This window comes from Danio rerio, chromosome 22 (genome assembly GCF_049306965.1).
Source record: "Danio rerio strain Tuebingen ecotype United States chromosome 22, GRCz12tu, whole genome shotgun sequence".
Lineage (NCBI taxonomy): Eukaryota > Metazoa > Chordata > Actinopteri > Cypriniformes > Danionidae > Danio > Danio rerio.
This window is the reverse complement of record NC_133197.1, coordinates 27,596,039-27,617,481: the sequence shown is the minus strand read 5'-3', so window position 1 is coordinate 27,617,481 and position 21,443 is coordinate 27,596,039. Positions and strand designations below refer to the sequence as shown.

Below are 21,443 nucleotides of genomic sequence, written 5' to 3'. Positions count from 1 at the left end.
GTCTATTACAAGAGTGCACCTTTTTTGAGCATCAAGAGGAGGTTCAATGAAGATGGAGATTATGTCTGTGGGATCGGTATGACATTCAGAGGGACCACACAGGTGAAAGGTCACAGGACCCCGGTCTGGGTGGCATGATGGAATGCTCTGAAAACTGCGCCCCAGGGGTACCATGAGGACACTGTGAAGGAGCAATGGGAACCATTTCATGGATCATTTTGGGTAGCGTGAAAACATTTTTGCATGACCCTATTCAGTGGTGAGTCCATCCTGTGGAAAAATCCATCTTAATAATGCAACTTGTTTTAGGATTGGGAACTGGCTTCAAGCTGGTCTAAACAGTGATGATGTATTTTTGTATCCTACCCCAGAGGAAAGCATAATAACCCAATAAGATTTAACTTACACTTTTTTTAAAAATGCTGGGTTGTCGCATTAAGGCTAATGCTTTTTCAATTAAATATAAATGACACTTTTTATCCTAACAGTTAAGTTTGTCCATGTTTGACCCAATGTTGAGTTATAACAACCCAACATTTTGTAGAAAATTCAAGTTCTAGATTCTTCAAGGTCTATAATGCTAAACACTAAACCGCTTGAATACGATAATGACTAGCTCGAACCTGCTAATGAGTTGTAGAATTTACTACAATCTAAAAATGCTGGGTTGTTTTTATCCAGTTTTGGGTAAATATGGGCAAAACCAACTGCTGGGTTAAATTTTGGAATTACCAAGAAGGACCACATTTAACCCAATGTTTAGGTTTTCCGACATTTTACCAAATCTGGCTTGAAATAACTCAGCATTTTTCAACTATAGTGACTAGCTTGTACTAATCAATTTGATTTAATGTCCAGCTTTAAATAGCTAATGTGCTAACAACCAGCTTGGACTACCTAATACGTAAATTACCAGCTTGAACCAGCTAATGACTAATAGTGAATTAGTTAATGAGTTAAAAAACAGCTTGCTAATAAGGTAATGACCAACTTAAACTATAGTTTTTTTAATCTATAGAAGAGTTTGGACTAATTAATGGCCATCTTAAGGAAGACATACATGGTCAGTCAGCTTGAACAAATGAGCTAATGACTAGCTTGAACAAACTAATCAGTAAATAGCCAACTTGAAAGCCTTGGTCACATTAGAGTTTGAGCAGGTGAAATTCTGTCATATGGTGTTGTGAAAAGAGGCAAGATTAAACAAGATGATTAGATGTTAAAAAAAGTGAGGGATTGCTCCATATTGGTGTCACGTGATGTGAATTTACAGGTCAGAGTTCACCAAGCTTAAATTTTGCTATGCAGCAACATGTAGATTGGTTACAAAAACTGTCAAAAGCTGTGGTCACACTGGACTTTTCACACTGCGCCCCATAGACTTCCATTTATACACACACAAATGTGTCAGACCGAAAACACAAGCTCGTGCGATGAGTTTCGCAGTTCGCTGCATTGCAAAGTTCAAGCTTGGTGAGCTGCAAACTCACATCATGTGACTGCGTGAGAACAATGAAAGATCAAAACATGATCTCTCTGGACAGAAATTTCATATATGGACGTTTTCTTTTTTAAATGTCTAATCATCTTGTTAATCCTGCCTCTTTTCACAGCGCCATACTACAGAACTTTGCATGCTCAAACTAAAGTATGACCGCAGCATAACAACTTGCTAATAAACTAACAACCTGTTTGGACTAGCTAATGAGTTAATGACCAGCTTGAACCCACTAATGGCTAACATCAGCAACAAGCTAATGACCCAGCTAATGTGTTGATGGCCATCTTGAACCAGCAAAACCAGGTCATCTGGTCAGTTTTTTTCAGCAGGGTAGAAGTGGAGTACAAGGAGTTGTGGCTAATGTTAATGGATTCTGTGGGAGTGATGTGACTGAATTGGTCTCTGTGTTTGCAGAACCGCTTGGCATGGTTTCATCACCATCCTGGGACCATAAACACAGAAAGGTCTGACCTCAGGCCATTTATCCTCAACCCTGACCAGTCACATCAGAGTCATCGACCCACCGGGCAGCCCTGGCACTCCCAAAACAAAGAAATTGCCATAAAAAGTCATATCGAGCTATGCTAAATTATATTGATGAATTAAGTAGATGACAAGACTGCTTGAAAATCTCACAGAGCTTCACTTAAATATGAGACATATTTTATGCCAGAATGCAATCACTAATTTCATAGTTATATTATTTTTTTAAATAGCAATCTTATATATATATATATATATATATATATATTTATATATATTTTTTTTTTTTTTTGTCATAATTTATAGTATTAGCAGACTATGACATTTCAATCAACACTATGATAATAAAGAAATCTTGGCATCATCATTGATCCTCTTGGATTATATCCATACATGTTCAAAACTTTAGCCACACACAAAGTAGGCCTTCAGAGGTTTTTGGACTTCAAGTTACCGAAATTTCTAAAATGAACATATCTTTATGTTACAAAACTGCTAGCGTTGCAGTATAGTTAGCAATAGTATGCTGTTCGCATGTCTTAGTACATTAGTAGCCAACATATCTTAGTACATCCTGGCACATTATCAGCTTCATTCATTCATTAATTTTCCTTCAGCTTAATCCCTTTATTCATCAGGGAACCGCATACTTATCCAGCATATGCCCACAGCAGATGCCCTTCCAGCTGAAACCCAGTATTGGGAAACACCCATACACTCTCACATGCACACACATAAACTTCGGCTAATTTAGCTTACCCAATTCACCTACACCGCTTGAACATGCAAATGCCGCGTAGAATCGCCAACTAAGCCAGCCGGGACTTGAACCACCAACCTTCTTGCTGTGAGGCAACATTATTTTTAGCTCACCTAACATGTGCATAACATATCTATTCATCTTTGAACACATTATTTACCAATGTTCTTAGCATGTTTCAGTATGTTTCTAGCATTAGTAAATACACCGCCAGCTTATGTATGCCACTAGCACACTGTTAGCATGTTTCTAGCAAATATTATGCTAAACATGTTTTATGTAATGTTGTCAGCATGGTTCCTAATATTTTGTTTGCTTTAGCATATTGTAATACATTACTAGCATGTTTAATACATTGTTGGTATGTTTTAGCACATTGTCAGCATGTTTCTAGAATTAGGGTTTTGAGCTATATTAGCTATTCAAATGTCTAAAATCAACATATCTTTGCATTAAAGGGCACCTGTTTAACTTTTTTTACAAGATGGAAGATAAGACTTTGATTTCTCCAGAATGTGTCTCTAAAGTTTCAGCTTAAAATACCCAACAGATTATTTATCGTAGCCTCCAGAATGTGCCATTTTTTTGTGTGTGAGTACAGTGTAGCTGTTTTTGTAGCCTGCGGCTTTAAATCCAAATGAGCTTCTTCTGCCTGTCCACTGTTCCCACCTGCGTGCCTGCTTCTCAATATGCATTACATCAAATCAACAGCAGTCAGTGATAGAGACAGACTCAGATGAAGCTAAAATACAGCTAGTTAGTCATAAATATCAAGTAAGTTTATTTGGTGTATATGTTGTGGAGTTTATTCAAGCATTTCTGGAATGATGAGTCTTAAACTAATGCTGTTGGCAGTACACACACACATATTAGTGTTTACTGACAGCATGCGGCTGTGATGATTGTATCGCTTCTGTAGACTAGGGTTTGGCAATGTCGACTAAATTTGGTATCATTCGATGTTTAATCTGCGATGGACTATAGCATTATCATTGTAGGCGGCTGTAAATTAATTATTTATGAATAATTAATTAATTCATAACAAATTAATTATTTGTATATATATTATTTATAATTAATTATTTGTAGCGTACTGTTTCAACTACCTGACCCGCATGATCTTTGTTTTACTTTTAACCAAATCATAAATAAAGATTAGTTACACACAAATTACCACCTGTCAATCACCTTTTTACACGAGACTCTGGCTTGAATAGGTAGAGTGATTTGTGTCGTTATAATGGCGTCGACAAACTTGGTTGGTAAAAAAGGTGCACAACCAACAGGAAGCAACCAACAGTATCTGAGATTTTCGCTAAAATTACCAACTACAAGCTTGAAATGGAAAGATTGAAGCAGTGAACTAATGCTGTGACGCGTTACCTGATAGATTCAAAAGACAGAAGAGTCGTTAGAGACAAGATTAATTAAATATTACCTTTAACAACTATAGTGAGACTAGATCCAGAGGTACATCCTTGATAAACTGTCTGAAGTGCACTGCTTTCTGGACTGACTGCTGGAGCTCAGACGCTGCAGCGCATGACAGAGTTTGTGTGTGTGTGTGTGTGTGTGTGTGTGTGTGTGTGTGTGTGGTCACGTGATGTGCATTTTCAGAGGTATAGTCTGGAAGGAGGGCTTTTGAGAAATGCTAGATGAAACACCAGTGTGGACATGGATCGCTTTCATTCTAAAATGCCATTTTAAAACTTATTAGTGTAAATGGGGCCTACAAGTGTATTTTTTGCGAGCGGGTTGCTGCTGCAACGGGGGTGCAAGTACAGTGGTAGAGGCAGATTTGTTAGTTTAGCTAGCTAGAGTGTAGCTAGAAAGCTTTTTTTCATATGCTAATTGTGCATACATAGCATTGAAGAAATGTAAAAATATTTTACACAAGGTGTAAAGAAATATTTCACTAAATTAGAAATACCTAAACATATATTTAAAAAAAAAAACATTTTAGCTAATGGCTAAAGCAAACCTACAGCAAAGCTTAACAACACATGCTGTTAAGAACATGGCATTCATAACACATCTAGTCATAACGTATACTTTCTTTGAGAAAAAAGATATTATTGAGATGGAAATAATGTAGGTTATGACTTTATTTAATCTGTAAGGATGTTGGTCACACTTTATTTTGATGGTCCATTTGTTGAATTTGAGATACATTGCATCTACATTCCAATTAATTCTCATTAGATTATTAGATTATAAGTAGACTGTTAGGCTGGGGTTAGTGTAAGTTGACATGTACTTGCATGTTACTTATAGTCAGTTAAATGTCTCTTTAGCAGCAGTATCAACAGATATTAAGCATACAGTCTACTAATACTCAAATAGATCATCAAAATAAAGTGTTACCAGGATTTTTTAAAAAGTTTAATATATGCTAATAAACAATGTTATTTTCTTTGAAACAGGAAAAATGGGCACATGATGGTTATGAAATCTGCAACCAATTTGCTTCAAAATAATGCAGACGGTCAGTCAATAAAAATCTAGCAAAACAATCTTTCTTTCAGTAAAGTTAATACAGCAGTTGCAATTCATTCATTTGCTCTGTATAGCAAAGTGGTTCTCATAGATTGCAGCTATTATGGGACGTCTTATATTGAAGCATGTCAAAAATGTCCACATACATAGCTGAGGACAGTTGCCCAGGGTCAGTCTACACTCGAGGGGTCAGAAGAGTTGACTTTGGACTCTAGAGAGACAAAACGCCAAAGGATATTAGCTTGAGACCTGAGATTCTGCTCTGAGCATCAAAGCTGTAAACATGGGAAAAACATGCTTTCTCTTCTAGGAGAACCTTGTGTGACCCTCCATCAGTCAGACCACAGGGACCCGATGGGACGGAGAGGAAAGGGACATGAGCGGTGAACAACACCATGCAGGAGCTTTGACTAAATGAGTGGCAGAGTTATGGTTTGGCAAAGGCGTAAATGTCCATTTATTGTGTCCAAAATGACAATATGGGTCAAAGGAGGCATGGAATTATTTGCTGAAAACACAATAGCACATCATCATCTCTGCTTTTGTGGTCTTATTTACCTGAAATAAAAGCAGAAACCCTCAAAATATTAGCCATAAGTCACTCATTTTTTTCACTATGTTTTATGCAGCGGATGCCCATCCAGCCGCAACCCAGTATGGAGAAACACCCATACACACTCGCATTATTACACAGCGCTAACCACTGAGCCACCGTGTCACCCTAGTGAGTAATCAATAACCAAATTTATGGATGAACTAATCATTTAAAACTAGTAATGTATATTGCAAAAAATAATAATAAAGCATGTTTTCAAGGATATTCAAGTAGACAGACCATGTTGTGTGGCAAATTTTATAAAATAAGGATTTTTTAAAAACATTTAAAAGTCTGAATGCTTTATACTTGACTAAAAAGTCAGTCAGACTACGTTTAATCAGACCAAATACTGCAGTAGTATTTTTTTAAATTAGCACATTGTTAACATGCTTATGTTTATGCTTATATCATCTTCCTACACTCTCAAAAAACTCTTTCAAAATTTGTCACAAAAGATCCATTTTAGTATTTAGAAGGTACATAGTAAAAAAACAAAAATATCTTGCACCTTTATTTTTCAGAGTGTAGCACGATTCACCAATTTGCTTACATGTTCCTAGCATGTTTAATTAGCTTTCTATTGGCATTTATATATGACTACATGTGTTGGTATATTTCAGTTTGCTTAATCTAAATTGTAGTATAATTCTGTTAGCATTGTTACAATAGGGTTTTGCTCACTGCGTTTTAACAGTTTGTTGCTAGCATGTCTTAGCACATTAATAGCATGTTTCTGGCATGATTTAATATCCTTAAATGCACCACATAGTATTCAATACAATTGAAATCAGAATTATTAGTCCTTGATGTTTTTTCAAGACACTTCTATACAGCTTAAAGTGAGATTTAAAGGCTTAATTAGGTTAACTAGGTTAACTAGGTTATGGTAATTAGGCAAGTTATTGTATAACGATGGTTTGTTCTGTAGACTATCGGAAAAAAAATATATCTTAAAGTTGACCTTAAAACAGTGTTTAAAAAATTAAAAACTGCTTTTTATTCTAGTAGAAATAAAACAAATAAGACTTTCTCCAGAAGAAAAAATATTGTCAGACATACTGTGAAAATGTCCTTGTTCTGGGATAAAAATGTTCATTTGGGAAATATTTAAAAAGGGGGGGGGGGGAGGGGAATCAAAGAGGGGAATAAAAATTGTGACTTCAAATGTGCATTATATTCAATGAAATATTGAAATATAAGACTTTCTGCTAAAAATATTGTTATATTGTAACAAAAATTACTTTTTCTAACTTTTGTTTGATTTATGCTTTACCTCAAGGTTAAAAGTAATTCATTTTCCAAGTTTATTTACAGTCAAACGATGAAAATAAACACTTTTAAATTGTTTATCTGTCTTTTTAGATCATCTTTTATTCTCCCCTAAACCGCTTTTGATCAAGCATATCTGAGTTTCACCTCAACTTTTGTGAGCTTGACCTACAAATTCAGTAGAAGCTTTTTAGAGTTCAATTCTTCTTCTTAATGACGCTCTTTGGGATTAATTTTGCTTACTTGAAATGCCTTTTGTTTATTAGCTTCCTGTCATGTATAGCCAAAAAATGACTTTAAAGTGTACACTATTTGCATCCACTTCAATTTTCTCTCAAAAGGCATTTAACCTTTAACATAAAATTAAGCCATCCATTTATGAGTGCATGATTGTTCGCACCATTTTAAAAAGAAGAAATGTGTTTAAATCATCTGTTCAATAGAGTAAATGTGCTTCTTCCTAGGGCACTCATGAGTTTTCCAGATGTGAGCTGCGTTTTAAGTATTCACAGAGGACGTGTCACATTAAATTAACTGCTGGTGGTAAGTCCCGTGGCTTATTTTAATTGAGATGAAATGTTCTTTTATTATGAACAGAGAGACTTGTTTACTTTAGAGGCAAGGCGGTATTGAAAAGCCGGTTTTAGCTATATAGAAATAAATTTAACTGGGGTACGTGCGAGTTCAGAGGAAATGAAAGAAATCGAACAGAGTATTTACACTCAAAACAAAATCAGTATGTATGTAAAAGTGTGTTTTCAACAGGATATACTGCATGTCTAGCGCTTAATAATATAAAACAGTAATAAAACAGATGTATTAAGATTCACGCGCCAAAACAAGCTCAAGTTTATAATAGTGAGAAGAAACTACACTGTAAACGATTTCTGTTGTTTTCACAGTATTATACTGCATTTCTCAACAGTTTTTTACTGTATAAGCTGTGCACAGTGTGTTACTGTATATATTGTTGTTTTCACAGTATAATAATGTATTTTCAACTTTTCTATACTGTGAACATGGTTAACAGTATGTTACTGTAGATTTTACCATGAATTTTGGGGAAAAATCTTTTACTGTGTATCTAAATACAGTACTGCAAATGACCAAGAACAACTCTACACACACTATATATTATGATTATTATGTTTATTTATTTTTAGACAAATTATTTTGTGAAGTAAATAACCTAACCAGTTTCTTCAGACTGTTCAGTGCATTAAACTGTCCCCTGGTTTTCCATTTTTGGGTGCACTTTATCAGGCAACATGGAAATATTAAATAATATTTAATAAACATAACTTTGTGCTAAACCAAAACGTAAATTGGAACAAAAATTAATTGATTCACGTAACCAAAGACTGTTAAACACACAAAATGATTTTAAAGTCAGCTTAAATGTCAGAGTGACTAACCTGCTTTAGACGGATTCAAGAATATTGGGCACCCATGGGCCACCGTAGAGGTCACATATCTCCGCATTTTCAAAACAACATTTTAAAATACGCACTATCTTAATAAATAAACCACAGAATTGAGTTTAAAACAACTACATTCTCGCATGAAAAACGGTTAAAACTTTATTTCATAACACATTTATTATCTAGTCATCGAAGACAGGGCATGTCTCAATAATGTCTAGGCCGATTAAAGCATGAGGTTTGCCGGATACATGAGTGATGGAGCACCGTCATCCCCTGGAGGTCAGAATCTCCCCTATCAGCAAAGCACACTTAAAATTAAACATGATATCTAAAAACAAACCACAGATTTGAGTTTGGAAGAGCTACATTCTCGCATGAAAAACTGTTAAAACTTCATTTCGTGACATATTAAACGCAATATTTATGATATGATCTGGCTTTTCTCATCCGCCATTATATTTGCTTGTTGGTGTGAAATGAACTCTGGGAGAAAAAAATATTAATTCTCAAAACACTTCAAGCGAACCTTATTATTATTGTTAAAGTCAGATATATGTAATATTTTCGCTGGTAAAGTGAGAAGAAAAAAACAATATTACTATTTTATCAATATCACGTTTGCACTGGTTCGGTTCAGCACACAAACGACACCGAATCGGATTGAACCGTTTGCTCGGGAATTATTTTATCACACGTGTTCACAAGCACATTATGTGTATAAATGTGTGTGGCCGAGCAGTATAACGAAATAGTAATGATTCATTGTTGTGTCTTACAATAATATACAAAAAAGAATCGGTTTTAGGCGGATTTGACTCTTTACTGTTCTAAGGAGCCGATTCATAAAGCCGAGCCGACTCGATTCGACCTTCACCAGGCAAGCAACGGCTCTTCTAATTTGAAATCCACCTGTCGCCTTTTCTTCTAGTGAATTCATCCTCGGTAAGTGTTTAAAAGTTAAATTCTGTTCGTTAAAGGATTGTTTTGTGTATATTTACGTGTAGTGTGTGTGTAATTTAAAATAATTAACCAAGTTTCTTTAGTTGTACTGTAAGTTAGGTACTTATGTCACGTTATTCGACGCCAGACCGTGTTTGTAGTGTTTGCGAGGTATTAGATAAGGTAATTACAGTGAGTTTATCTTGAGTGAGTTTTTGACCATAGTAACGTTAAGTTACCTGAAAAAAAACGTAACTTTTACTTGGGGTTAACTGCATTAATGAATTCTCTATTTCAGCACAACACTGAGATGAAGGCAAAGTCACAATGAAAAGTTAAACGTTTAACGTTAAGGTAAGCTCTGGTCTTCATGTGGTCATTATGACCAAGTTATCATTATGGTTAAATTTGTAAACTGTAAGTTAGTTATTCAAACTAAACTCACAATGAAACAAGTCTTACTGTTTTATTAAATTGAGCTGATAATAAAATTCAGTTGATGTCTTTTAAGCTAACGTTAATATTAACATAATTCATATTAATTGTCTATTTCTCACTGGTTAATGAGCTTATTGTATAACGTTATTGTGTCATTAATTGTACATTTTATTTTTGGTGTTCAGGTGTAGGGAATGATTTGTATACAAATTTATTTGAACCCCATACAGATTTGTATGGTTGTACCATAGATTTAGATTATTAAATGTTAAGTCTAATTTTACTCTTATTATATTTATCTTTTTTGCACCTTTAGCAATTGATGCTGAAAAACTGATGCTACCAATCACTCCTCACTTGATTATTCAAGGTAATGTTGATGTCTTCCTTATTTTGATTAGATTTTGAAATGTCAAGTTGTTCACAGATTTGTTGTGAGGAGTTTCATGTACAACCTCTTTTTCTTCTTCTTCCAGTAGCGACGCAGTGGCACAGTAGGTAGTGCTGTCACCTCACAGCAAGAAGGTTGCTGGTTCGAGCCTCGGCTGGGTCAGTTAGCTGAATACAATGGCATAATGATTCTGCTTGCTCACAGGAGGTACTTGATTTAGTTTTCCTCAAGCGATACATCAGTTTTTATGAGTAATGCGTGACACTTGAATTGATGGGACAGTTCACCCAAAAATGAAAATAATGGCATCTTTGGCATCCTCCACTTGTTTCAAAATAGTTCAATTTTTTTTTTTGTTCCATTGAACACAAACTCATATTTTTTTTAAAGAAATTTGGTTCAAATATGGAAGTCAATAGTTTCTGGTTTCTAACATTCTTCAAAATATCTGCTTTAGTGTTCAACAGAAATTTAAATGGATTTAAAACACATGGAGTAATGGTGGCAGAAAAGTAAACTATCCTTTTAAATATTTTATTCTGAGACTTATTTATATGTGTCTTGTCTTTTGCCATATTGTCTTTCTAGCTCAGATTGTGATGGACCTGGAATGTGACACCAGTTACTCTTAAGTCAAGAACCAAATAAAGCACAGATGTGGAGGGATCTGCAACTAAACTAACTGGAGGAAAGGAACCTTTAGGTAAAAACACCTGCTTTATTTAGATCTGAAGTATTTTATTTGGCATAGAGTATTATTTTTTTATTCTTATTCTAATTTTATGTTATGTATATACTGAATATAAGTCATTTAAATTTCACAAATGATTAAATATATAATATCATCTAGATGTCTTATTTTTTATTGTCTTAAACAGGGGTGCTCAACCCTGTTCCTGGAGATCGACCTTTCTGCAGAGTTTAGCTCCAACCCTGATCAAACGCAACTAAACAAACTAAATAGTATCTGAAGGAGCACTTGGTAAATAAAGACAGGTGTTCTTGATCAAGGTTGCAGGTAAGCTCTGCGGAAAGGTAGATCTCCAGGAACAGGGTTGAGCACCCCTGATCTAAATGCTCAAAAATGCTGTTTCAGAGGTGAGGTTGGATGTAGTTCAGAAATAGATTCATTAGGATCAATGCTTAAAGTAAATGTTTACTTCTCTCTGTAGACCAAACATGCTTAGTATCCCACACATTTTAATGAATTATTTATTTTGGTTACTTTTACATCTATATATGGGTAAGCAAGTATTTAATAAATAAAATTATTTTAAACCACTTAACCAAATGACTCTATTACCCTAGCTTCTGGGAAAAAAACATGTAAAATAACAGTTTTTTTTTTTTACAGTGTGGGTGAACATACCACCTTGATGTCCAACAAAGACTGCACAAGAGCTCATTTGATGGCACATATTCTGTCCTGTCTACATCTCTGACGAAGTGCTTCGACATCAGTGAGTAATAAATCTTCATATTATCATGCATTAAGGATTTCTGTAATCCTTCTTTAATGTTAGTTTGTAATCAGCAGTGACTGTTTTAAAATTTGGTATTTAAATTATTCTTAACGTTTTACTGATGCTGTGCACAGTAACGTTATGATGATTTAATTTGAGGAAATGTCACTGGAGAGGTGTAATAATATTTATTTGTTTCACTGACATGCCATCACTGCATATTGAAATACAGTAATACGAATTGGCCGCAAAATATTATCACAAACATTTCATGTAATAGACTGCTTGACTACTCTTCATTTCTTTGCTCAACTTTAACACATTTGATCGTGTCGCTGCACCTCTCGGCAGATTTTGCCAAAAATGAATGCTTAGTGATTACTTTGTTTTATGCGAACCAAATGTCAGTAACTCATCATTAGCATTATTTTTTTTTTTTAAATCACCCATGGCTTTCATGTTCTCTAACGTAATCTTGTCTGTAAGTTAGAAGTAGATTTTCACATGTTAAAAGCCTAAAAGTACTTGATTAACATTAGTCACGTTAAATTAATTATTTTATTTATTTATTTATTTTTAGTATGTAGCCTCTTAAGGTTAGAATTAACTGTGTTTACCCCTCTTAAATTCGTGGAAGTGCTAGTGTGGTCATGGAATCAGATATTCAAGCTATACAGAGTCAGACATTAAGTTAAGATGAGACTTTATTTTTTACATACCTGTGTGGACACTTGACTAGTGTTGACTTGACTGATCTTTTCCCCATTAACGTTAGTGTAATTGTAAATAGACAACAATCTGTATTTTGCCAACAAAAACGATAAAAAAACAGTGTTTTTATATATTTAAACAGCAGTGCGGTGTTTGGTTTATGAATGAATGAAATAATTTGAGGCATGATTAGTTTTTACTCCAGTGATTGATTTTGCTTGTCGTTTTTGCAGGATCATCAGAAGTGCTCCTGCCCTTTTTCACTGTCCCTTTTCCACAACATCATTTGGCCTTCATCATTTCGTGTCTTGTAGCAGTATTTTCATCTGTTTTTAAAATTGTAATACTTTTTGATGCATTAATTGTTGACTGGTTTTACTGATCAATTTTTCATTAGTGTTCTGTTGCTGTGTTATATTGAATAATTGCTACTGTTTCAGTAGGGTTTACACAATAAACTTTTATTGTGAAGTTAAAGTTTCAGATTCTTTATTTTTCTTGTATTTCTTGAACAGTTAAAATAACATTTGTGCAATTTTTGAACTTTTTTTGCTCATTATAAAGTAGCACTGTTAAATACAATAAAATAACATTTAATAACTGTAAAATACTATACAGTAATAATGAAAGTAACGTTAAAATACCGTAGTTCTGCATGGTAAAAATGTACAGTAAAATACTGTTTTCAGTTTTGCAGTATGTGTATCACTACTGTAATTGGTGTTACAGTATAAAAAGAAAACAGTAAAATGATGTATTACATTTTACAGTAAATCTAATACTAAAGTAATTAGTATTACAGTAATGTTACTGTTTTATGAAATACAGCAGCTACTGGATAATTGTTGCCAGTAACTTACTGTTAATTTAACAAGAAATCGTTTACAGTGTAGTGATGACATGATGTGAAAAAGTTTCTAAAACCTAGTGAGCTCCCTACGAAGTATCTACTACAGACAACATTTTAAAAAGAATGGAAAAAGAAAGCCAAACACAAAGACTGTTTTCCTTTTATGGTATCAAATTTTGACAAAACATTTGTTATGAACAAATTAAGCAAACCAGTAGCAAGGTAAGAGACATTTAGACTATTATTCAGAGCTGAAAAATCTAAGTATTTAATTTATTACTCAATGTAATTTGAGTAATTCAATTGTTAGCATTCATGTTATACTACTTTATTTATTTTTTAAAATTAGTGATAAAATAGTATATATCATGAATAATTACCATTAAACTAAACATTTGCATTGATAACAATGGCTTGAATATATAATTTTTATTTTTATTAAAATACTTCCCAAGTGATGATGCTTAGCAAAGCAAGAAAATTTTCACATTATTTCCTATAATCTACTTTTATTGGGAAATAGTCCTATTTTTTACAGAACAAACCAATGTTGTCTAATGATTGGCATAATTATCCTAATTAGGGATAAAGGAGGATAAAGTTAATATTTATATTGTGCTACAATTTAAAATTGCATTATAAGCCGAATAATGGTATGTTGCAAAATAACCAGTAAAATAGTAAGTACTCTCTTCATGGCATCATGGTTTTAGAAATGAGTAATTAAAACCTATTTAATTAAAAATATCTTGGAAAAAATCTCAATTAAACGTCACTCCGGAAATACATTCATTCATTCATATTCTTTTCGGCTTAGTCCCTTTATTAATCCAGGGTCGCCACAGAGGAATATCCCGACAACTTTTCCAGCACATTTTTACGCAGCGGATGCCCTTCCAGCAGCAACCCATCTCTAGGAAACATCCACACACACTCATTCACACTCATACACTACAGATAATTTAGCCTACCCAATTCACCTGTTCTGCATGTCTTCGAACTGTGGGGGAAACCGGAGCACCTGGAGGAAACCCACGCGAAGCAGGGAGACTCGGAAAATATTTGAAAAATAATTGAAAATTTCACAGGAAAGCTAATAATTTAGCCTGTATATATTTTAAGAGAAAAAAAAAGATTAAACTAGATTTACACTTGTAGTGCACAAACACGCAACACTGTTTAGCTCTGTTATTAAAATCAAATTAATTAATCTAACTGAACTATTTCACAATTTTAGCATTTGTTTTTAAGTGTGTGTTTTATCAACACAGGCTCAATGTGAATTTGTACCCCTGCATACATTTCTGGAGAGCACAAATTATGTAGCCGGAGATACATAAGGCTGCATTTTGTCTTTAAATCAAATGCTGAAAGGTGGTATGACGTTGCCGATGGCTTCTGTTTCTTTTTTTGCTTACCAGCTGACCGCTTACCTCCGCGTGGTCAGCTTTTCCACTGTTACCGGTTTGCTCAGTGGCTCACCGCGTATGTTGGTGGACTTGAGATGCACAGAGGAGTTGGCGGGGTTCGAGTCCGGTGAAGAATGGTTACAGAAAGGAACCATTTGGTGGAAACATAGTAAAATCAAAAAAAAAAAAAAAGTGGTAAAAATCAGGCTGCCGTAAGGGCTTTTCTTTTTCTGGATTGCTTTTGAAAACACTATCGGATGGGTTAAGGGAAGCCAGGGGCGGGTCAATTGGTGCTTTTGAAAACAATGTCAGTTGGGTTTAGGAAAGAGGGTGTGTGCGGGTATCGGTCGGTCGGACGGTCAGTCAGTCAGTGGTTGACAGTGGCCTCTGACAGATTTATGTGAAAACAGCAGGCGTGAATGTCACTCACGTGAGAAATTTTAGATTTGAAAAAGCATACACTGCGGCCTCTGGTGGGTTCGTTAAAACAAAAACGCAAAAAAAAAGTACCTCAAGGGACATCTTTTGTGCTGTCCAGAAAGGTATACAGGGGTACATATCAATAATCAGTCTAGGTTATTTTTTATGCTTACACATTGTTAGCTTCACAACATAATAACACCAAACTATTTAAATCAGAAAAAGTAAATAAAAACTTTTTTAAAAGAGAGACAATATTATTATTAATTAATATTTCTATTAATAATCCTTACAAAAATATATATATTTGCTTCATGTTCAAACTACTTGCATAAAATGAGCTGAAGGAACACAATCCTTGAGGGATTTTATGGGACAACTGAATTATTTTCAAGTTCAATCCACTTAAATTTGTCACATTAACCTAATCTATTTTTGTTGGGACAACATGAATAAATTGTGGAACCCTACATTTTTTCACTGTAAGACAATTTCAGATAATTAACTCATTAGACCATCAGATATTGATTAAAGTCTCCCAATGCCTGCTTTGTTCTTAAATATTTCTACACATCATATTACATGCAAATCTTCACCCTTCAGGTTTCAGACTGACACTGTAAAGGGACGTATTTGAATTTCCTCACAGGTCCATATGTTTTATATACTGTACAAACTGTTCAGCCCACTACCACAACACTAGCCCAACAAAGACTCCTTTATCTGTGGAGCTCAATAGAATGGATGACCGAAATCATATTCAGGATAAAAGTTTGCGTAAACATTATTGATGGTGTATATTACATCGAATAAAGCAATGCTGCTCCCAGTTTATAAACTTGTCCTTAAAATGAACCGGGTTGCAGCCGTACAGTGGAGTGCATTTGGACATTGCAGAATTATTAGGAGGATTATTTTGCTTGCATTTGTGTTGTGGGTGAAAAAGGGAGGCTCTGATTCCTGTTTGATTTGTCGAAGGCCAGCTAAAATGTTTATTATTTTAACAGTTGGATGTCAGTCTGTCAGGGTGGGATGCACTTGTTTGATTTTTTGGTTTTATATAATATAAACTTGTCCAATTTTAATGCTAATTGTTCAGATGAACATGCAATGCAATGAATATCCTCAGAGTAAAACAGAAACAAACCAACGAAAATGTAAACAACAAAAAGCACACTGAACAAAAGAAACCATAAACTAAAGCCAAAAACAATGAACACCAAATAAAACAAACAGAGACTAAACATATAACAAAAACAATGAAAAGCACACAAAACAAAAAATTAAACAAAAACAAAACCAAAAGAAAACAAACAAATAAAACTAATGACACAAATAAATAGAAAAAAACTAAACAAATTATACAAAACAAAAAGCGAATAAAATGTGCACCGAAAAAAAAGCAATGAACAAACAAAACAAAAAAAACTGAAACAAACAAACCAAAATGTAAACACCAGGCATACTAAACAAAAGGAACTAAAGCAAACAAAAAACTAAAATTAATCAATAAACACCAAATAAAAAAAAAACTGATACTTACCATATAACAGGTGGTTCATTCTGATGTGGCGATCCCTGATTAATAGAGGGACTAAGCCAAAAAGAAAACAAATGAATAAATGATAACATATAACAAAAAACAATGAAAGGCACACAAAACAAAAATAAAACAGACAGCCAAAAACTACAAGCCAAACAACAGCAAAAAAATAAACAATGAACACCAAATAAAACAGACTAAACATATAACAAAACAAAATGAAAAGCACACAAAACCAAACCAAAAGTAAACAAACTAAACAAATGAAACACAAAAAAAGGAAACTAACAAACAAAACAAACAATACACAACAACAAAAAGTGAGGGGCTGTACGGTGGTGCAGTGGGTAGCATGATCGCCTCACAGCAAAAAGGTTGCTGGTTCGAGGCTCAGCTGGGTCAGTTGGCGTTTCTGTGTGGAGTTTGCATGTTCTCCCCGTGTTCGAGTGGGTTTCCTCCAGGTGCTCCGGTTCCCCCCACAGACATGTGGTGAATTGGGTAAGCCTAATTGTCCGTAGTGTATGTGCGTGATTGAGTGTGTATGGATGTTTCCCAGTGATAAGTTGCAGCTGGAAGGGCATTCGCTGCGTAAAACATATGCTGAATAAGTTGGAGGTTCATTCCGCTGTGGCGACCCCAAATTAATAAAGGGACTAAGCCAAAAAGAAAATGAATGAATGAATGAACAAAGTGAATAAAACATGCACTAAACAAAAAAGCAATAAACAAACAAAAGAAAACAGAAATAAACCAACAAAAAGGTGAACAACAAAAGGCACAGTAAACAAAAGAAACCAAAGCAAACAACAGCCAAAAACTAAACAATGAACACAAAATAAAACAGAGACTAAACACAAAACCAAACCAAAAGAAAACAAACAAAACAAATGACAAATAAAAAAAGGAAACAAACAAAACAAAACAAACAGTACAAAACAACAAAAAGCGAATAAAACATGCACTTAAACAGAAAGGAATAAAAAAACAAAGAAACAAAATAAAGTACATAAATCAACACAAAACAAATAGAAGCTAAACAAAAACAACAGAAAATAAAAACTCAAACAGTAAGATGAACAAAACAAAAGCAAACAACAATTCAAAATAAAGCAAGTACTGAAACAAAACAAAGCAAAATAAATAAATCACAAAGTTATGAACAGAAAAACAAGAAAAACACAAAACAAAATCAAACAACAAAAAGCAAACAAGAAATGAGAGATTTCATATCTAAATACTACTGGGAAATCATAAGATTATTAATATTTTTTCATAATATACATTAATTGATCAAAAACAATAAAAAACAAAAATTTTCCTCATTTGGCCTTTTTTTTATATATATTACTTAAATATTTTATTTTAAAATAAAGGAAGGAGTAATAATGTACCTCTAATAATTCCCGCATGTGTATGTAAAACATGTCTTAAAGTGACTCTCTAAAATAATCCAGGCTTTCCTGAAGCACCATTCCATTAACAATCATTTCAACGTTTATTTTCAGGAGTCTGTATCTCTGCAGACGGAGACCTCTGCTTTCCTTTCCACCACCCAAAATCACAGACGCCCTTGAGGCCACCATTATGCAAACTCAAAAATCCTTGACGGTCATCCTAAAGAGCTATAAAGACGCCCTGAAGCACCCGAACATCATCCGCACATGTGCACAGACCAGATCCAGCTGTACGCCAGTGAGAGGGTTTGCTTAAAAACACTTTGTAGGTGTTAACATAATAAACCGCGGCTTATTTTGAGAATAAATGGCGAACGATGTTGTTTAAAAGGCTTCAAAGTCTCCGAGCAGCAGCTGAATAAATACAACGAAGGAAACCAGAGGTCAAAAAAGGGCAATACAAGACGAGAAAGATGGTAAACGTGAAGTTATCTATATGAATGAACTGCGAACAAAAGCATTTAGAAAGATCAAACGAGTTTAAAAGCATCATTTATCGTAACTGCAGGTAAAATGACACAAAATTAGTGCTCAGAAGGTGAAATAATCCAGATATGAAGCCAATATTGGCTTCATGACAGTTTTAAGTGCCATGAGAGACAAAACCCAGCCGTGGCTCTTAAAACACAATCAGCAGTTAAAACAGCGATGATTACTGGAATAATACTCCTATATATGACCCATCACATTCCTTGCAGAGCATCTGCGTTTCAGTGAGAAACTCCGTTTTGTCTTTTTTAGCAACGTTTAACTGAGCCAGGATAAATACCTTGGAGTTTTAACATTCTGTCAACGCTGTCAATGATGTAAATGTTACGCTAATTCGCCAAATCCAACATAAAAAGTAAGTCTTGGGGTCTAAATCAAATAAACTCTGCAGAAAGACCTCACAGCAGATAATCTGGGCTGTTCGGCTCCTGATGTTAAGGGTTTGAGCAAAGTTACTGGGAGTTCCAGTCTATTTGGTTTTATAAATGTGAAGTGAAGTGAAGTGTAGAACTATTAATAAAACTTCACTTGTGCCTGAAGTATCTGGGCCAAATTATTGTCTTTTAATATGTTTTTAAAAATCAGTCAGAGGATTTACCATTAGTGGAAAAATTAAAAGTTCTCTGTAATAAATGAGTTCTTCCTCCATGACAGAAATGAAGACAACACTCTAATATCGGAACTTCAATGTCCAGTCTAAGAGCACAATTGTGATAAAATTGTGATTTACTTTAAAGAAATTCAATGAAATCGATGTAAAATATCGTCCCACCCCTAGTTTAAGGGTTATAGGGTTCCTCTGTTGAAGATATTTTGAAGAATGTTGCAAAGTGGCACACTCAACAAATTATTTTTGCTGCTTGTTCAAGCTACTTATTTAAAATGAGTCATAATAACACAATTCTTAGATTTTATTTGGGACAACTTTATTGTTTTATGTTCCATCTACTTAAATTTGTTAACCCTGTCAAAGCAGGCATTGCTAATTTGCAACAGTTAAAAGCATAGATTTTGCCTGTTTCTAAAATTTAATTTGAGCCTGAAAGGGTTAAACTAACTTAATCAATTTATGTTGGACAACATAAATTAATTGTGTGTGTAACGGAGGCTAGCTAGCGAGGTTCTATGCATGTAAACCTCACTCCTCTGACCTCTAAAGGTACTTTAGCGACAGACGCTAAAGGCCATGGTCTTTTGACTCCTTGTTAGAGCACCCGATTCCCATGCGGACAGTCATCATTTGGATCCTAGCTCGGAGCGGGTTGGGTGATGTAGGACTGGCAGTGTTGCATTGGTGCCGTGACCCGGATGGGACTGAGGTTTAGGGGGGTGAGTGTAAAGGAGGCCAGCTAGCAAAGAGCTATGCAGTTAAACCTCAGTCCTCTGACCTCTAAAGGTGCTCTAGCGACAGACGCTAGAGGCCATAGTCTTTAGCCTCATTTTTAGAGGAACCGACTCACATGCGGACAGTCGCTGATTCGATCCCAGCTCGGAGCGGGTTGAGTGGTGTAGGACGGTGGCCGGGAAGTGCAAAACAATAATACAAAGTGTGAAACACTTTTACAAAGTTCGAGACAAATTTACATTTTGAAAAACATTTTTACCTATCATCAGACACAATTAGATAGGAAAAACAATTTTACCAAGGACGAAACAAATGTACATTTTAGAAAAAAATAACAAGACGCAAAACACTTTTAAAAGTCCCGAAACAAATTTACAATTACAGATTCCTTACGGAAAGGGAATGTACCACACACCGGTAGTGACCCAGAATGTACCGCACACCGGAAATATCAGCTCGTGTGTGACTTTGTAGACACAGGTTACCACTATAGTCTACAACTATAAAAATCATGGTTTGACCAACTGCGATAAAACATATTACAGCTATTCTGAGAAAATATCAGCATAAGAGTATGTAGAAACATGTAAATGCAAGTACATGGAAACAATCAAAGCACGAAATATGTTGACTGATAAAGATATTAAAACCGACCTCAATCTGTAGACCCGAGTAGCTCAGTTAGATAGGTCAATTGATACTCGCTCAGAACCTTTTAATTTGGGCTTGAATCCTGTTGATGACATGTCAATTATAATTATTTCTTTACATTAATTTTGGTTTTATTGGATAATAGGAACCACTTTTTATTATTTTTGTCTCTTTTTCTTTTAATCAAGCAATTATTTGTATTGATCATGTAAGGGTCATATATTAACTGAACTTCTAATGTTGTGGGTGAGTGCTGTGCATACTAATTAGCATTTTTGCAGAAGTAGATAGATGCTGGTCCAAAATTAAATTCAGCTCTGCAGAAACTTCCTGTCTGAAGAGAGGTGTTAAAACTGAACACAGAACACAGAAAGATGTATACTTTGTTGTTGGGCAGAGAATTCGTAGAAAAAGAGCAAGTATGTCGAAGGTGTGGCCAATGGAGGACTGAACAATGACTGACAAGTGACGTTACACCAAAACTCCACCTGTTAAGATCGGTTGTGTATATATGCTGAAGTCAGGAAATGTATGTTAGTTGCGAACCTAATTCTTGTATTGCATTGGGGTAATGTAACCCAGAGCTCTGTCATCGAATTATTCATTTGTATCTAATAAATTGTTACGATTTTTGGCATTGAAGAAAAACCTCTCCTGACCTTTTCTCTTGAACACGCATGGAATTAGCTGGATATTCCAACAGTTTATATGTGATAAAGTGATGAATCTGCCAGTCTGCAAACGTGAATAGTTTGCATCTGAAAAGGGGCCTCCGTTAACACAGACACCATTTAAACTGTAACACCAGC

General features: G+C 34.7%; 2 long non-coding RNA genes across 4 annotated transcripts in view; one reads left to right on the top strand and one right to left on the bottom strand.

Moving 5' to 3' along the window:
• LOC141380293 (uncharacterized) overlaps positions 1 to 21,443 on the bottom strand; it is a 55,304-nt gene that overhangs the window by 19,293 nt on the left and 14,568 nt on the right. The window contains exon 6 of one of the 3 annotated variants that reach the window (XR_012398075.1): positions 16,696 to 16,746. The exons of 1 other annotated variant lie outside the window; for it this stretch is intronic. This is a non-coding gene — a long non-coding RNA (uncharacterized lncRNA). Of the gene's footprint in view, positions 1 to 16,117; positions 17,349 to 21,443 lie in introns of those variants that run through there. One more of the 3 variants, XR_012398074.1, reaches the window with a different exon arrangement.
• LOC137488944 (uncharacterized) lies at positions 9,387 to 12,949 on the top strand. Its single transcript, XR_011008250.2, has 7 exons — positions 9,387 to 9,473; positions 9,769 to 9,824; positions 10,225 to 10,278; positions 10,385 to 10,506; positions 10,888 to 11,002; positions 11,654 to 11,759; positions 12,707 to 12,949. It is a non-coding gene; the product is annotated as an uncharacterized lncRNA (long non-coding RNA).